This window comes from Schistocerca americana, chromosome X (genome assembly GCF_021461395.2).
Source record: "Schistocerca americana isolate TAMUIC-IGC-003095 chromosome X, iqSchAmer2.1, whole genome shotgun sequence".
NCBI lineage: Eukaryota > Metazoa > Arthropoda > Insecta > Orthoptera > Acrididae > Schistocerca > Schistocerca americana.
The window spans coordinates 170,138,619-170,157,040 of NC_060130.1; positions in this window are offsets into that span (position 1 = coordinate 170,138,619).

The following is an 18,422-nucleotide window of genomic DNA, read 5'->3' on the forward strand; positions in this document are numbered from 1 at the left end:
GGTCTACTAAAGTGGCCGTTTATACTACACTTGTCCACCCTCCTCTGGAGTACTGCTGTGCGGTGTGTCATCGGTAGCAGATAGGGTTGACGGAAGAAAAAAAAAAAAATGGTTCAGATGGCTTTAAGCACTATGGGACTCAACATCTGAGGTTATCAGTCCCCTAGACTTAGAACTACTTAAACCTAACTAACCTAATGACACCACACACATCCATGCCCGAGGCAGGATTCGAACCTGCAACTGTAGCAACAGCGTGGTTCCCGACTGGAGCGCCTAGAACCGCTCAGCCACAGCGGCCGGCTTTGACGGAAGACATTGAAAAAGTACAGAGAAGGGCAGCTCGTTTTGTATTATTACGAAGTAGGGGAAGCAGTGCCACGGATATGATATGGGAAATGAGGTGGCAATCGTTAAAACAAAGGCTTTTTTCGCTCCGTCAGAATCTTCGCATTAAATTTGAATCACAAACTTTCTCCTCAGAGTGTGAAAATATTTTGTTGGTGGTCTCCAGGACCTTCTTACAATACAATCCTTAATCTAAAGCTTATTTTACTTAATACAGATTTTCTACTTTCATCAACTGTTTCCTCGGTGTATGCTAGCTAACCGCTAGACTGCCAGCCGGTGCGTCAGTGGATCTGTAGGATCTGTAGACCGTGCACGTCTCTGTTTATTACAGAAGTAAAATATTCAGATACCTAGTAGGAAAACGACTCAACTGGTAGCCGAAATGTTTATCGATATAATTTTGTGCTGACGTTTCCTTAAAATTTTGAGCATGTAACATTTGCTCCATCGAAATTTTCGCCTGCGGTGATTCGAGAAATTTGTCTAATGAACGCAGAAGTTCAGGGTTGAGAGTGGCATTAAGGTAAGCAAAATTCTGGTTGTGTAATACCGTTAGTGACCCGAGTGACCAATACAAGACATTCTGCATTAATGTCATGACAATTCGTACCAGTGAGTGCAGCCGGAAGGCGGAAATCCTTCCCGACTATCTCATTAACCCCTCAGGTTTCCATTTTCCAATTGGTCAACAAAGTTTTGGCCAGAAGAAAAAAATGGCTCTGAGCACTGTGGGACTTAACATCTATGGCCATCAGTCCCATAGAACTTAGAACTACTTAAACCTAACGAACCTAAGGACATCACACACATCCATGCCCGAGGCAGGATTCGAACCTGCGACCGTAGCGGTCACGCGGTTCCAGACTGAAGCGCCTAGAACCGCACGGCCACAACGGCCGGCTTGGACAGAAGACTGAGTACAATTAATGTCTCCCTACCTTTTCGAAGTAAGATCGTGTGGGTATGAATTCCTTTCTCGCAATTTGTCACATGCATTTTCCTTGAAAATATTCTCGCCCCACATGTCCACATACCAGTCTACACCGCTCTGTCTGGACAGACAACACTCCCTTGGGTTCAATTCTCGCTAACGACGAAACCTCACGAATTTCTCTTCTATCCGAAATAAACAGTACCTCCTCTGTCTTTATTCGTATCCATATCGCCATTACCCCTCATTTCATCGGATACAAGCGAATAGTGTAACTTAACCGTTATACAGGGTGGTCCATTGATTGTGACCGGGCCAAATATCTCACGAAATAAGCATCAAACGAAAAAACTACAAAGAACGAAACTCGTCTTGCTTTAAGGGGGAAACCAGATGGCGCTATGGTTGGCCCGCTAGATTGCGCTGCCATAGGTCAAACGGATATCAACTGCGTTTTTAAAAAAAGAGCAACCCCCATTTTTATTACATATTCGTGTAGTACGTTAAGAAATATGAATGTTTTAGTTGGACCACTTTTTTCGATTTGTGATAGATGGCGCTGTAATAGTCACAAACGTAGAAGTAGGTAATATCACGCAACATTACGCCAGTGCGGACTGTATTTGCTTCGTGATACGTTACCCGTGTTAAAATGGACATTTTACCAATTGCGGATAAGGTCGATATCGTGTTGATGTACGGCTATTGTGATCAAAATGCCCAAGGGGCGTGTGCTATGTATGCTGCTCGGTATCCTGGACGACATCATCCAAGTGTCCGGACCGTTCGCCGGATAGTTACATTATTTAAGGAAACAGGAAGTGTTCAGCCACATGTGAAACGTCAACCACGACCTGCAACAAATGATGATGCCCAAGTAGGTGTTTTATCTGCTGTCGCGGCTAATCCGCATATCAGTAGGAGACAAATTGCGCGAGAATCGGGAATCTCAAAAACATCGGTGTTGAGAATGCTACATCAACATCGATTGCACGCGTACCATATTTCTATGCACCAGGAATTGCATGGCGACGACTTTGAACGTCGTGTACAGTTCTGCCGCTGGGCACAAGAGAAATTACGGGACGATGACAGATTTTTTGCACGCGTTCTATTTAGCAACGAAGCGTCATTCACCAACAGCAGCAACGTAAACCGGCATAATATGCAGTAGTGGGCAACGGAAAATCCACTGTGGCTGCGACAAGTGAAACACCAGCGACCTTGGCGGGTTATTGTATGGTGCGGCATTATGGGAGGAAGGATGGCAATCTAAATAGTGCAATGTATGCTGATTTCCTACGTAATGTTCCACCGATGATACCACAAAATGTTTCACTGCATGAAAGAATGGCGATGTACTTCCAACATGATGAATGTCCGGCACATAGCTCGTGTGCGGTATTGAATAGCACATTTCGTGACAGGTGGGTTGGTCGTCAAAGCACCATACCACGGCCCGCACGTTCATTGGATCTGACGTCCCCGGATTTCTTTCTGTGGAGAAAGTTAAAGGGTATTTGCTATCGTGATCCACCGACAACGCCTGACAGTATGCGTCAGCGCATTGTCAATGAATGTGCGAACATTACGGAAGGCGAACTACTCGCTGTTGAGAGGAATGTTACACGTATTGCCAAATGCATTGAGGTTGACGGACATCATTTTGAGCACTTATTGCATTTACAGGTAATCACGCTGTAACAGCATGCGTTCTCAGAAATGATAAGTTCACAAAGGTACATGTATCACATTGGAACAACCGAAATAAAATGTTCAAACATTCCTACGTTCTGTATTTTAATTTAAAAAACCTACCTGTTACCAACTGTTCGTCTAAAATTGTGAGCCATATGTTTGTGACTATTACAACGCCATATATCACAAAGCGAAAAAAGTGGTCCAACTAAAACATTCATATTTCTTTACGTATTACAAGAAAATGTAATAAAAAATGGGGGTTCCTATTCAAAAAAACGCAGTTGATATCCGTTTGACCTATGGCAGCGCCATCTAGCGGGCCAACCATAGCGCCATCTAGTTTCCCCCTTCAAGCTAGACAAGTTTCGTTCTTTGTAGTTTTTTCGTTTGACGATTATTTCGTGAGATATTTGGCCCGGTCACGGTCAATGGACCACCCTGTATACATCCTTGCTCCATCCGTTCTTACACTCATCCTAACCGTATGAAAAGTTAATGCTAAATTACTGCCACATCTGTTACATTTCTTAATTCTACTGGAAAGTGCTTCTCTCAATCCTCTCTCAATTCTGAAAATCACAGCATAAACTCCATGCTGGAATCAACACTACACTGAGGCGTCTGTTTACCACGTGAGAATTTGCTTCCTCCATTATGGCCACCTCACTCATTGTGTCATCCAGCCGATGTGCCAATCCACGGCGTAACATGGCAGTGGCAAACGTGTTATCCAACAAACTTAATGAGATATTGCAGTGCCTGTGTCATTCTGAATTACGATGCAATGTTTCTTCGGACTTGCGGACGCGAACTTGGATTTCCCGCTTATCACGAAGGGCCGCCTTACCATTAGGCTATCTGAGTACGACTCACGGTAAGACCCAAACTTTAACTGAAAGTTCCGAAGGAACATTGCTTCGCATTTCTGATTACCACAGGCACTGCAATATCGTATTTATCCGCCGACACCAGGCGTGCCACTTTCAAATGGTTCAAATAGCTCTGAGCACTATGCGACTTAACTTCTGAGGTCATCACTTGCCTAGAACTTAGAACTAATTAAACTTAACTAACCTAAGGACATCACACATATCCATGCCCGAGGCAGGATTCGAACCTGCGACCGGGCCGGTCGCTCGGCTCCAGACTGTAGCGCCTAGAACCGCACGGCCACTCCGGCCGGCGTGCGACTATCAATTAAAATTTGTCACCTGTACGGGAATACACATATGAAGGTTCTAGACACATCGTTGACGACATCTACATCTACATCTACGTGATTACTCTGCTATTCACAATAAAGTGCCTGGTAGAGGGTTCAATGAACCACCTTCAAGCTGTCTCTCTACCGTTCCACTCTCGAAAAGCACTCGGGAAAAACAAGCACTTCAATTTTTCTGTGCGAGCTCTAATTCCTCTTATTTTATCGTTATGATCATTTCTCCCTACGTAGGTGGGTACCAACAGAATGTTTTCGCAATCGGAGGAGAAATCTGGTGATTGAAATTTCATGATAAGATCCCGTCGCAACGAAAAACGTCTTTGCTTTAATGATTACCACTCTAATTCACGTATATGACTGTGACACTATTTCCCCTAGCCGGCCGGAGTGGCCGAGCGGTTCTAGGCGCTACAGTGTGGAACCGCGCGACCGCTACGGTCGCAGGTTCGAATTCTGCCTCGGGCATGGATGTGTGTGATGTCCTTAGGTTAGTTAGGTTTAAGTAGTTCTAAGTTGAAGGGGACTGATGACCTCAGAAGTTAAGTCCTATAGTGCTCAGAGCCATTTGAACAATTTTTTTATCTCCCCTATTTCGCGATAATAGAAAACGAGTTGCCCTTCTTTGTACTTTTTCGATGTCATCCGTCAGTCCCACCTGATACGGATCCCACACCGCGCAGCAATACTCCAGAATAGGGCGGACAAGCGTGGTGTAAGCAGTCTCTTAGGAAGACCTATTGCACCTTCTAAGTGTTCTGCCAATGAATCTTAGTCTTTGGTTTGCTCTACCCACAATATTATCTATGTGATCGTCCCAATTAAGGTTATTTGTAATTGTAATCCGTAAGTATTTAGTTGAATATGGAAGTTTGGTAGTGGCCGTGAGCCTCTCTCAGATAGCCTTATGGTAAGGTGACCATTTGCGTTAGGCGAGAAATCCGGGTTCGAGTCGCGGTGCGACACAAATTTTCATTGTCATTATTCCGTTAAACAGCTGATGATTATCAATATTCGCAACTGCGAATAGATTTATTGTACACCCTTAAATGGTTTCACCTGACTGACGTGTACGCTGGATCTTTGGGTATGAAACTGTACCTTTATATTAACTTTGAGGTCATCTTCACTATCTGATAGGGTCAGTGATATTTGCTCAAGAAATCCGTCTCTCCCTTCGGTGTACAGGAATTTGTGGCCAATACCCACTGCCCTATGTTACACTGTGATACTCTGCCCATGCGACTTTCCGGCTGTTCCTGGCGTTCCAGAGCCTTTGTGCTCGCTTTTTATACGAATCTCCACACCTCTCATATTCGTGTCGCAAAATTTTTCGCTAATTCGCAGTTAGGTCCTAAATTAAAACGTCAAAGAGGGACGGCGTCTTCGTTTGATACACTACCTTAAATGGTGACATGCCTGTTCCCGTATGAACCTTTGAGTTGCACGCGCGAATCACAGATGGAAAATAGGTATCTCAGTTGTCGTGTCTAGCATTCGCGTAAAAGCTTAGCATTTTCTAAGTGCTCTTACGGACTCGCTGCGTCCTCCCTTTGACTTGAGGGTGGAACACGCTCGTTGGTAACTTCCGAATACGCAACACATGGCGTGGCTGTTTCATAAGTTCTGAAATGAAGTTCGTATCCTGATCAGTGAATAACGTATCAGGCACTCCAAACTTCAGTATCCAGCTGTTAGTGCCACGGTTAGCCGTGCGGTCTAACGCACGGCTTTCCGGATTGGGAAAGAGCGCCTGGTCCCCGCCACGAATCCGGCCGGCAGACTTGTGTCGAGGTCCGGTGGGCCGGCCAGTCTGTGGATGGTTTTTAGGCGGTTTCTCGTCTGCCTCGGCGAGTGCGGGCTGGTTCCCCTTATTCCGCCTCAGCTACACTATGTCGGCGATTGCTGTGCAAACAAGTTCTCCACGTACGCGTACACCACCATTACTGCACCACGCAAACATATGGGTTACACTCGTCTGGTGTGAGACGTTTTCTGTGGGGCTCCACCGGGGGCCGAACCGCACAATAACCCTGAACGAGTGGTTCGGTGTGGGTCGGCGGAGAGGTGAAGTGGACTGCGGTAGTCGTCGTGGGGTTGTGGACCACTGCGGCTGCGGCGGGGACGGAACCTCTCCGTCGTTTCTAGGCCCCCAGTTAACATACAATCCAGTCCAATTGTTAACTAATGACTGTGCGACAATACTTACCTGTTGGTTTGGAACTGCATTTATTACTAGAAACCATGAAAAATGGTCGATGATCGTAGGCACATAACTATTCCCAGCAGGTGTTCTGTTATATGATCCCCAAAAATGTCGATTCCAAGCATTTGAAATGGGTTTGATGCATCTGGTAACTTATGCAAAGGAACTGTCTGATGCAAAATATCCGCTCTCTGCGCGCATGGTACACCGTCTCTGACGTACTGCTCCACGTTGCACTTAATATTCTTCTAACAAAACCGTTCCACAACGTCCCTATCTGATGGTTGTCGGCCGCCATCACCTGACAACACATGGTCATGAGCCTGTTGTGACACTTCCTTTTAAAAAAACAGCCGGGAACACGACACATGGTCCGCATTTCGTGACTCAGCACAACAAATCATCGTGTATGATAAAGTGAGACTGTGATTCAAAAGCCTAACACTCTTAATACTCTGCCTGTGCTTGTTGCCATACAGACACTGTCTTGCCCACTGCACTCATCATGGCTACTAGGCAAATTAATACACGACTGGCCATTAAAATTGCTACACCAAGAAGAAATTCAGATGATAAACGGGTATTCATTGGACAAATATATTATACTAGAACTGACATGTGATTACAGTTTCATTCTATTTGGGTGCATAGATCTTTAGAAATCAGTACCCATAACAACCACCTCTGGCCCTAATAACGGCCTTGGTACGCCAGGGCATTGAGTCAGCTTGGATGGCGTGTACAGGTACAGCTGTCCATGCAGCTTCAACACGATACCAGAGTTCATCAAGAGTAGTGACTGGAGTATTGTGACGTGCCAGTTGCTCGGCCACCATTGACCAGACCTTCTCAGTTGATGAGGGATTTTGAGAATGAGCTGGCCAGGGCAGCAGTCGAACATTTTCTGTATCCAGCAAGTCCCGTACAGGACCTGCAACTTGAGGTCGTGCGTTATCCTGCTGAAATGTAGGGTTTCGCAGGGGTCGAATGGTAGAGCCACGGGTCGTAACACATCTAAAATGTAACGTCCACTGTCCAGAGTGCCGTCAATGCGAACAAGAGATGATCGAGACGTGTAACCAGTGGCACCCCATAGCATCACGCCGGGTGATACGCCAGTATAGCGATGACAAATACACGCTTCCAATTTGCGTTCACCGCGATGTCGCCAAACACGGATGCGACTATCACGATGCAGTAAACAGAAGCGTGGAGGGTAAAAATCGTAGAGGGAGACCAAGAGATGAATACACTAAGCAGATTCAGAAGGATGTAGGTTGTAGTAGTTATTGGAGATGAAGAGGCTTGCACAAGATAGAGTAGCATGGAGAGATGCATCAAACCAGGCTTTGGATTGAAGACCACAACGACAGCATAAGTTATATAGGGGACTGCATGTTTAAACTGATCCATCACACCTGATACGTGCTGATTATATTATTTCAGATGACTCTGAGTGTCAAAATAACTTGTTACAGGCAATCGAAAAGAAGTAATCGCCTGTATTTTGATATAAATTACTTCATGAACATTCACCACACAAAGACTTTGACCAAGGAAACTAACTTTAAACGCAAAACAAAAGTGATTGATATAGATCAGAAAAATCTGGTTAATTTAATATTTGTAATCCCAGTTCAGTTGAATACAAAGATATACTGACTATAGAACTGCTATACTACGGGCGGCTCGATAGATAATTGAAAAGTATTTATTTTCTTTGATTCTGGCGTTTAACCAACAATATTTTTTAATTGTGTGCTGGCTCATAAATGATAACCTAAATAATACTGATTTTAAACAACACCGCTTCAGACATAACAAGCTATTGGTACTGAGCTCTGGAAAGCTTGTGACATGTTAGTCAGGTTGGTTTGTAAGTAACTGTGATATTTGTTTGTTTTGTTTACAAAATAAGAACATAATTACCTAACTGTCTTCCTTTTGTTCGTTGTCATCCACCAACACATTTCGTAGCGATTGTAATTTTTAAACAGTTGATCTGTAGACTGTCAACCCCACATTATACAATCGGGCTCTAAGATAAGTACTATGCAGATGGATATACCCGCATTTTTTCCCCAGGGGACAGTGGCCAAGCACGAGTACTTAATTGCTCTTCAGTCGTACTGGTTTTTAAAACACCACGTCGTTGGAATAACGTTGAAATATGAATAACATACAGAAGATATTAATACAGATTACCTCGATATGCCAATGATGGTATCCAAAGAGCACGTAATGATGGTGTTTTTACGTTAGACAGAAATGTTGGTGCTTCTACGCATCACCTGGAGGATCATGTTTGAGGCTACAAGACGAGCTCTGGGTCTCCAGGCGTGTGGAATGGGATCAAAACTAAGAAAAGAGAGTGGACATGGGTGGAGAACTGATTTAAGGGGTAGGTAAAGGGAAGGGTTGTATTGGTGATGAAGATCTGGCGTAGTCTGATTGAAAACACTGCGCATTGTAGGGTTGGAATGGTATCAGACGGGGGTATTTATGTGAGAGAATGTAGAATGATAGAGGTTGTGAGACTATGTGACGATGGTATATACTGAGTAGCAAGTGAGTGCGATTTGTTGAAGGATGTGGTTTAGGTCATTGTGAATGCCATGTGTTACGAAGTAGATGATATCTTCTGCGCTGGTTAGGTGTAGGGAGTTGGGATGGAATGGCGTGCTTATGAGACTGATGGGAAGAATCATTTCAGTTTCTTTGGAAGAGCCCTTTGCTGTGCAATTGCAGGGGAAGGTCGGATGGGATAAGTTCCAGATGTTACATTAAGCTGGGGACTTGGGGACTGAAAGTTATGGCAGTGTTTTGGGAAGCTACTGGATTTGTAAGGTGAACACTGTAACGGGACATCTTCCTCTAGCATTACTTTTCCTCAGCAGTAGGTCTCGATACAAGTGTTGTTTTTCGAATTTTGGACAGGTCAGTATTATCTAAGTACCTTTTCTGAAAACTTTCATATAATTTTACACACAGCACGTTATAATTCAAGCTAAAATTTATGAAAAGGAATTAATCAATAAAATATTTTAATTTCGATGTATTTGAAATTACGCAATATTTGCTCACTTAAAACCTCTATTATTAATTACGCAATTCTCTACTGTTTACTACGTTTATTTCTGGATTCATTTATCAGATAGTAACGAAAGCTAGTAGAAACTGATTTTTCGCAGGGTCTTGGAGTCCTAAGCTTGCCTATGATGTGATCGGATGTATTTTTGTGTAATAGTTGCGAGCAATATAATTTCACCTTTGTTAATATGAAAAATCAAAAGACTGCAGGATATACTAAAATGTGAGAAAATATATTTACATAAAAAAATTCTACAACAACAGTCTTCAAATTTATTTAGTTCCAACCAGCCTTAAGGACCTGATGTGAGATTTTCAGCTTCAAGAATCAGCCCCGTAGACAAGAAGAACTGGAGCCAGCTCAGCATGACAAGCTAAGTAATCTTGGAAGTTTATTGTAATCTTCGATCCCCTTAAACTCTTCATAAAGACTTTGCTTATTAGTTACTTGAACTGGGCATTGTTTAATGTGGACAATAGGTGGAAAAAGGAAGGAGGGGGGAGATTACAACACGATGGCAAGTTTTAGCAGTTTTCGATCAGACGCTCATTGAACGTACGGCATTTCTGTCAGTGGTAAGCTTAAGTCTGGGATCTCGAAGATGTGGGAGGCCAAAAAAGACAAGGATGCAAGAGGGCCAAAGGTTATGGAGAGTCGTTTCCGCAGCAGGATAGTATGTGAGGCGGTCAGTCTCAGTTAGAGCCTGAGTCAGGGGAAAATAGGGCAGGGTTGGGGGTTACTACTTCTCCTTCTTCTTCTTCTTCTGCTCCAGCTGTAGCCACACTTACGAATACACTTTCGAATAAAACAACGGAATGTGTGTCAGTTTTCATTAATGATGTTACACCTACTGTTGCAGTGAGCGATTGGTCAGACAAAGTAACCCTTACTAGTAACCCTTCGTGTGACTAACTTAGTTTAACAGAAGACGCCAAGACATGTGTGGTATGTCATGAAACCCTTAAATAAAGCACAGTCGTTTCACCAGTTACCAAAAGCAAAATAGCACACGATTTTTTCCCTAGAAGCATTGACTTTGGCTTTGCAGCATAATGACTCAATGGAGCTATTTTCAGACAGGATTCGCAAAGTAAATTCTCAGACCTATGTGCCTACTCAGAATTTGGAGGCCAATAAGGTGGTGGTGCAGGAAGCAGAAAACAGGGCGCTAGTACACTACTGGCCATTAAAATTGCTACACCAAAAAGAAATGTAGAAGATAAACGGGTATTCATTGGACAAATATATTATATTAGAACTCACATGTGATTACACGGGTCGTAACACATCTGAAATGTAACGTCCACTGTTCAAAGTGCCGTCAATGCGAGCAAGAGATGACCGAGATGTGTAACCAATGGCACCCCATACCATCACGCCGGGTGATACGCCAGGATGGCGATGACGGATACACGCATTCAATGTGCGTTCACCGCGATGTCGCCAAACACGGATGCGACCATCATGATGCTGTAAACAGAACCTGGATTCATCCGGAAAAATTGGTGATCGCTTGATGCCTCAGAACGTGTCCTACCAACCGATCCATTCTTCTAGTCAAGTTGTGCCACAAGCTCCTCTTCTCCCCAATTCTGTTCAGTACCTCCTCATTGGTTACGTGATCTACCCATCTTCAGCAATCTTCTGTTGTACCACATTTCAAAAGCTTCTATTCTGTTCTTGTCTGAACTGTGTATCGTCCATGTTTCACATCCATACATGGCTACACTCCATACAAATACTTTCAGAAAAGACGTCCTGACACTTATATCTATACTCCATGTCAACAAATTTCTCTTCTTCGGAAACACTTATATCACTTATACCACTTTCACTTATATTTACTTCTGTCAATCAATAAATGTTGGTATAATTTGGCACGTACATATACCATAATACTGAAGGTAAATATTCAGTCACAGATATCCACAAGAATAAATGTATTTACTGTGCCTAGTATCAAACAAGTCGGAAAATTAGAAGTGTATATGAGATGTCTGAACAATTTGTGTTGCTAAGCTAAAATGTTACTCAAATATAGTTTATGAGTCAATGACTTTCCAGCCAAAGGGACTCGGTAATCTACTGACCGTGAATATGAAATCTATTTATTATGCTTTAAAAGTAGCAGATAATTTGCAATATATCACAAGTGGGTAGTTATTGCTCTCAATACACACAGAAAATTTATAAGATAGGGCCAGTGGTATTTTTTTTTTTTTTTTTTTTTTTTTTTTGCTGGCAATGTTTGTTGTCTGCAGGATATTATCGTCACTGGATGATCTTAAGGAAATGCAGAACGACTGGAAATTTCCAGTTTATATAATGAAAAGGAGTTGTCTTTAAATGTAGATAACTACACTGACGTCACAAAAATGATGGGATACCTCCTAATATCATATCAGACCTTGTTTTGCCTGGCGTAGTGCAGCAACTCTACGTGGCATGGACTCAACAAGTCGTTGGGAATCTTCCGCAGAAATGTCGAACCATACTACCTCTATAGCCGTCCATAACTGCGAAGTATTGCCCGTGCAGGATTTTGTTCAATAACTGACTTCTCGATTATGTCCCATAAATGTTCGATGGGATTCATGAAGGGCGATCTGGTTGGACAAATCATTCACTAGAATTGTTCAGAACGTCCTTCAAACAAATCGCGAACATGACATAGTCGTTTGGGAACGTCAACTCCAGGAGTCGCTGTATATGGTCTCCAAGTAGCCGAACATAATTATTACCAGTAGATGGTCAGTTCAGTTGGACCAGAGAACCCGTAAACACTGCCAACACCATTATGAAGCCAACGCCAGCTAGCACAGTTCCTCGTTCACAACTTGGATACATGGTCTCGCGGCGCCCGCGTCTCACTTGAATCTTATCATCAGCTCTTACCATCTGAAATCGGGAAACATCTTACCAGTCGGCTAGGGTCCAACCGATATGGCCACAAGCCCAGGAGATGCGCTGCAGGCGATGTCGTGCTGTTAGCGAAGATACTCGTGTTGGCGGTCTGCTGCCATAGCCCATTAAGGGGGGACCGAGCGAGGTGGCGCAGTGGTTAGACACTGGGCTCGCATTCGGGAGGACGACGGTTCAATCCCGCGTCCGGCCATCCTGATTTAGGTTTTCCGTGATTTCCCTAAATCACTCCAGGCAAATGCCGGGATGGTTCCTCTGAAAGGGCACGGCCGACTTCCTTCCTCATCCTTCCCTAATCCAATGAGACCGATGACCACGCTGTCTGGTCTCCTTCCCCAAAACAACCAACCAACCCATTAAGGGGACCACACTAACCCATGCTAATTTAGGCAAGTATTTGACCCATATCTGAAGAAAACTGTTTGATGCAGGACCTTAATATTTTTACTGCATGTTACATGATGCTAATGGATACAACTGTACTAAACTCTAATTTATCCATTTTATAATTTTTAAGAAATACTTTTTAAAATTTATTAACATATAATATTAAGTTTTTTCTGCAGAAAATATTTTTTGTGAACTTCCTAATGGGGGAATATTAATGAATGTAGTACCAGAGGTAGCTTTTTATGTTATGCAGAGTCTCTGAAAATTTCATTCATTTATCTATGATAGTTTCTGATGTAATGGGGCATATGTACTGAAAACTTTAGTTTGCCGGATATTGACTTTAAAGAGAAAACTTTTGAAATTTGTTACTTATAGTTAATTAAAACTGTCCTGCTGCATATGATGGCCCTTCTTTGGCCTCTAGCAGGTCTTACAGCTTCTTTTTCACCTTAATGGATGTTTGTCTTGCTTTCTTGGCCATATGAGATGCAGACCGGTCTGCATCGGCTATCCTCATTTTATCGCAATGTTGCAGCCCAGTGATCATATCTACACCAGGATTAATTCCCAGCTTTTTCAGTAGCCAACACTTTCCAATATTACCACAATTGAATGTAATAACAGCATAATGAACTCCTAGGTTCATTGTACGCATAACTACAAATACAGTTTTAGGAAGGCAGTTCCAAATTATGCTGTTGAAACATCAATTTGGGTCCTGTGTCTGCCCGTGCAGAAATTTCCTTAGAAGGTCAGGATGAGCCAAGTCTCTGAAAATAGGTTTAACTGCTGTAATAACAGCAGCAATAAGAGAATGCCGGTGAGAATAAGATTATCCAGTTGCCTGAGCCCTATTGTATTTGCACCACGAATTTTCTCCTGATGCACACTATCCACGACATGGTTTATCATCAGTAGAGGCCTTATGGAATAATATTGCCCAAACATCTTTCTTCATTGCCTTCAGATTTTCTTTATTTCTCCTAATTGCCTGCCCATAGTATACCTGCAAATTTTCAATCACACTTGAACAAAACTAACCACGTGTTTGAAAGCGTGTGGTTTACAAACAGCAGAAACAAAAGAATTCTGACCGTTGCATTCCAAGGATAGCCAACACACTCGTGAGTAAAAAAAAATCCATAACGTGCAATGTATGGGATATAAAGATCTAAAATAGATGTAGAAAAAGTGGGTGACAAAAAAGTGGGCGTGGTACATACACAAACGTGGTAGGAAAATGCTCTTTAAATGCTCCAAAAATTTTTTTTTCAGCAAAATCCTTTTCAGAGTACTTAAATAAAACCTTAATCTATCGAAATATGATGAAAACCGAAAATCGATTTTTTTCTACCTGAACCACGGTGTGGTCCCCCTTAATACCAGATTTCGCTGCACTGTCCAAACGGATACGTTCGTCATACGTCCCTCACTGATTTCTGCGGTTACTTTACGCAGTATTGCTTGTCTGTTAGCTCTGACAACTCAATGCAAACGCCGCTGCTCTCGGTCGTTAAGTAAAGGGCGTCGGCATTTCGCTGCCGGGTGAGAGATAATGCGTGAAATTTGGTATTCTGGGCACACTCTTGACATCATGGATCTCGGAATGTTGAATTCCATAACGATTTCCGAAATGGAATGGTCTATACGTCTAGCTCAAAACAACATTCTGCGTTGAAAGCCTGTTAATTATCGTCGTGCGGCCATAATCGCGCATGAAACCTTTTCACATGAATCACCTGAGTACAAATCACAGTTCCGCTAATGTACTGTCCTTTTATACTTCGTGTACGCAGTATTGTTGACATCTGTATGTTCAAAATGGTTCGAATGGCTGTGAGCACTATGGGACTTAACTTCTCAGGTCATCAGTCCCCTAGAACTTAGAACTACTTAAACCTAACTAACCTAAGGACATCACACACATCCATGCCCGAGGCAGGATTCGAACCTGCGGCCGTAACAGTCACGCGGTTCCGGACTGAGCGCTAGAACCGCGAGACCACCGCGGCCGGCAACATCTGTATGTATGGATGTCGCTATTCCACGACTTTTGTCACCTCAGGGTATAGCGTAATGTCCATAACAGAAGAAACGATAGAAATCAATTAAAATATTAAGGAGGGAAACTTACACTTGCACGTGTAGCCGACGACATGGTCACATGAGACGAGGCACCAACTGTGGCTGGGAGACGAGAAGGAAATCGATGGTGCAGTTTCAAAGGTACCGTCCCGGAATTTGCCTTGAACGATTTATGGTAGTAAGGGAACACCTACGTTTGGATGGTCAGACAAGGAATTACCAATACCTTTTTTCTCACCCATGAGTGTCAGGAACTTCTGCAGAGATGCTGGTGCAGTCATCCTTCTCGTAAAAGAGCTTTACCAGCAGTGTGCGATCGTTCTTAGAGACAGGCAAGCCGGGCGTCTGGGACATAATCTAAGGAACAGCCGTATGCCGCTCGTCTCTTTGTGTGCGTATTCTGCTTTGTAAGAGAACCGTAACGTTGGAAACGTAGAAGGCTTTAAAATCTGAAATTCGACGTTTGTGTGCAAGGGAAATAAAATGACAGCGAACGGCATAACGTATGATTGCAGCTAACAGGAAAAACGTTATTTAAGTCATTATTACACAGGCAGTTTACGATCGTCGTAATGTCGTCTTTCCAATCCTGGAAACAATAGTAGTGGAGACGTTCTCACCTCAACGATACAGACATTTAATGAAGGCCAACGATTAAGTAATCAAGTCGTCGAGGAGAGCAAATCGTAAAACTTCTTGTAGAGGCAGTTAACTGCGTAACTGCTGAAGAAAGTAATGGCGGTCGTTATACTGCGAACATTAAATCTTTGAACAGTGACAATAAAAAGTGAAGAAATGTGCGTCAGCGCTTTGAACCGTAAAGCTTAAAAATCTTTGCTTCTGATAATAACACCCAGAGTCGAATAAAAACAGACACTAAGCGATTAAATGGTATTTCATGACTTAAAAATATGAGAAAAAGACGGATGGGGAGGTGCCCCTATGGTAGCTTCGGCTGTTTGTGCACTGTGAGGCACTGCTCGAATACTTTAAAGGGATGCTCCATGACTTCTATTAGCTGAAAAAATCGTTTAAATGGCTCTGAGCACTATGGGACTTAACATCTAAGGTCATCAGTCCCCTAGAACTTAGAACTACTTAAGCCTAACCAACCTAAGGACACCACACACATCCATGCCCGAGGCAGGATTCGAACCTGCGACCGTAACGGTCGCCCGGTTCCAGACTGAAGCGCGTAGAACCGCTCGGCCACAACGGTCGGCTATTAGCTGAAATTTGTTGAGAGGTAGTAATAATGACATTCATTTACTCTGTGACCGGTGTTAATAAATGTTAACAGCCAACGGCGTTGCCTCGTCGAACACAGCGCTTCTCGTCAGTACACCGAAATAAGTAATGTCGGTCGTGCCCGATACTTGTATGGGAAACTACCCGAATACATCACGTGTTGTTAGCTGCTTTCCCTTAGCCTTTACGGCATAGGAGAGGAAGGGTGATGTAAAGTACCTGATCACCAGTCTTCGTGCCAGTGTCCTGAATTAAATTCCAAAGTTCTCCGCAGTGTCCCATGAAGTGAGGACATATGTCACTGCTGGTGTTCATTCGTCCGTCGGATGTGGACGTTAAGCTCGGCGGCTCCCCCAGTGCTATTCTGGAAGATCAGGCTATACGCCAACACCAGGTTTTACCCTCTCCCTTCTCTCATCATCATACAACACGAATAGGACACCACACTCAACACACCCACTACATTCACCTACACTTACCTCATAAACTTCAACACACAACTCTAACGATTCACGAAGGAAAGGTGTCATTGTGCAGGAAATAGGAAAACTCTTTCGAATTAGGCGTCTGAACTGTCATCCGGGGTCCCAGCTAACTATACCATGCTACCTGACTTTTTTGTGTCAATTTTAGTACCTGGACATTACGTTTCCGTCACTCGTAGATACCACCTATGTTGGAGCAGGTACGTTTCTTGTCTTGAGTTAATTATGCCTTTAGCAAATACTCTAATACGTAGTCCTCTGAAAAGTAATGTTCTGGTTATGAAATGACTGAACCGTTGGGGTTGACCGTATAAAATACACTACTGGCCATTGAAAATGCTACACGAAGAAGAAATGCAGATCATAAACGGGCATTGGACAAATATATTATACTAGAACTGACATGTGATTACATTTTCACGCAATTTGGGCGCATAGATCCTAAGAAATCAGTACCCAGAACAACCACCTCTGGCCGTAATAACAGCCTTGATACGCCTGGGCAATGAGTCAAACAGAGCTTGGATGGCGTGTACAGGTACAGCTGCCCATGCAGCTTCAACACGATACCACAGTTCATCAAGAGTAGTGACTAGCGTATTGTGATGAGCCAGTTGCTCTGCCACCATTGACCAGACGTTTTCAGTTGGTGAGAGATCTGGAGATTGTGCTGATCAGGACAGCAGTCGAACATTTTTTGTATACAGAAAGGCCCGTACAGGACCTGTAACATGCGGTCGTGCACTATCCTGCTGAAATGTAAGGTTTCGCAGAGATCCAATGAAGGGTAGAGCCACGGGTCGTAACACGTCCACTGTTCAAAGTGCCGTCAGTGCGAACAAACGGTGACCGAGACGTGTAACTAATAGCATCTCATACCATCACGCTGGGTGATACGCCAGTATGGCGATGACGAATATACGCTCCCAATGTGCGTTCACCGCGATGTCGCCAAACACGGATGCGACCATCATGAAGCTGTAAACAGAACCGGAATTCATGCGAAAAAATGACGTTTTGCCATTCGTGCACCCAGGTTGGTCGTTGAGTACACAATCACAGGCGCTCCTGTCTGTGATGTAGCGACAAGGGTAACCGCAGCCATGCTCTCCGAGCTGATAGTCCATGCCGCTGCAAACGTCGTCGAACTGTTCGTGCAGATGGTTGTTGTCTTGCAAACGTCCCCATCTGTTGAATCAGGGATAGAGACGTGGCTGCACGATCCGTTACAGCTATGCGGATGAGATGCCTGTAATCTCGACTGCTAGTGATACGAGGCCGTTGGGATCCAGCACGGCGTTCCGTATTACCCTCCTGAACCCACCGATTCCACAGTCATTGGATCTCGACCAGCGCGAGCAACAATGTCGCGATACGATAAACCGCAATCGCGGTGGGCTACAATCCGACCTTTATCAAAGTCGGAAACGTGATGGTACGCATTTCTCCTCCTTACACGAGGCATCACAACAACGTTTCACCAGGAAACGCCGGTCAACTGTTGTTTGTGTATGAGAAATCGGTTGAAAACTTTCCTCATGTCAGCACGTTGTAGGTGTCTCCACCGGCGTCAACCTTCTGTGAATGCTCTGAAAAACTAATCATTTGCATATCACAGCATCTTCTTCCTGTCGGTTAAATTTCGCGTCTGTAGCACGTCATCTTTGTGGTGTAGCAATTTTAATGGCCAGTAGTGTAATCATGTTTAAGTGCATGCAGTCATCAACGCAAACGTTGGCTTGAGCATCGCAGTATCATACGCCTTTGCCATTGACACTGCAGGTTTAGTC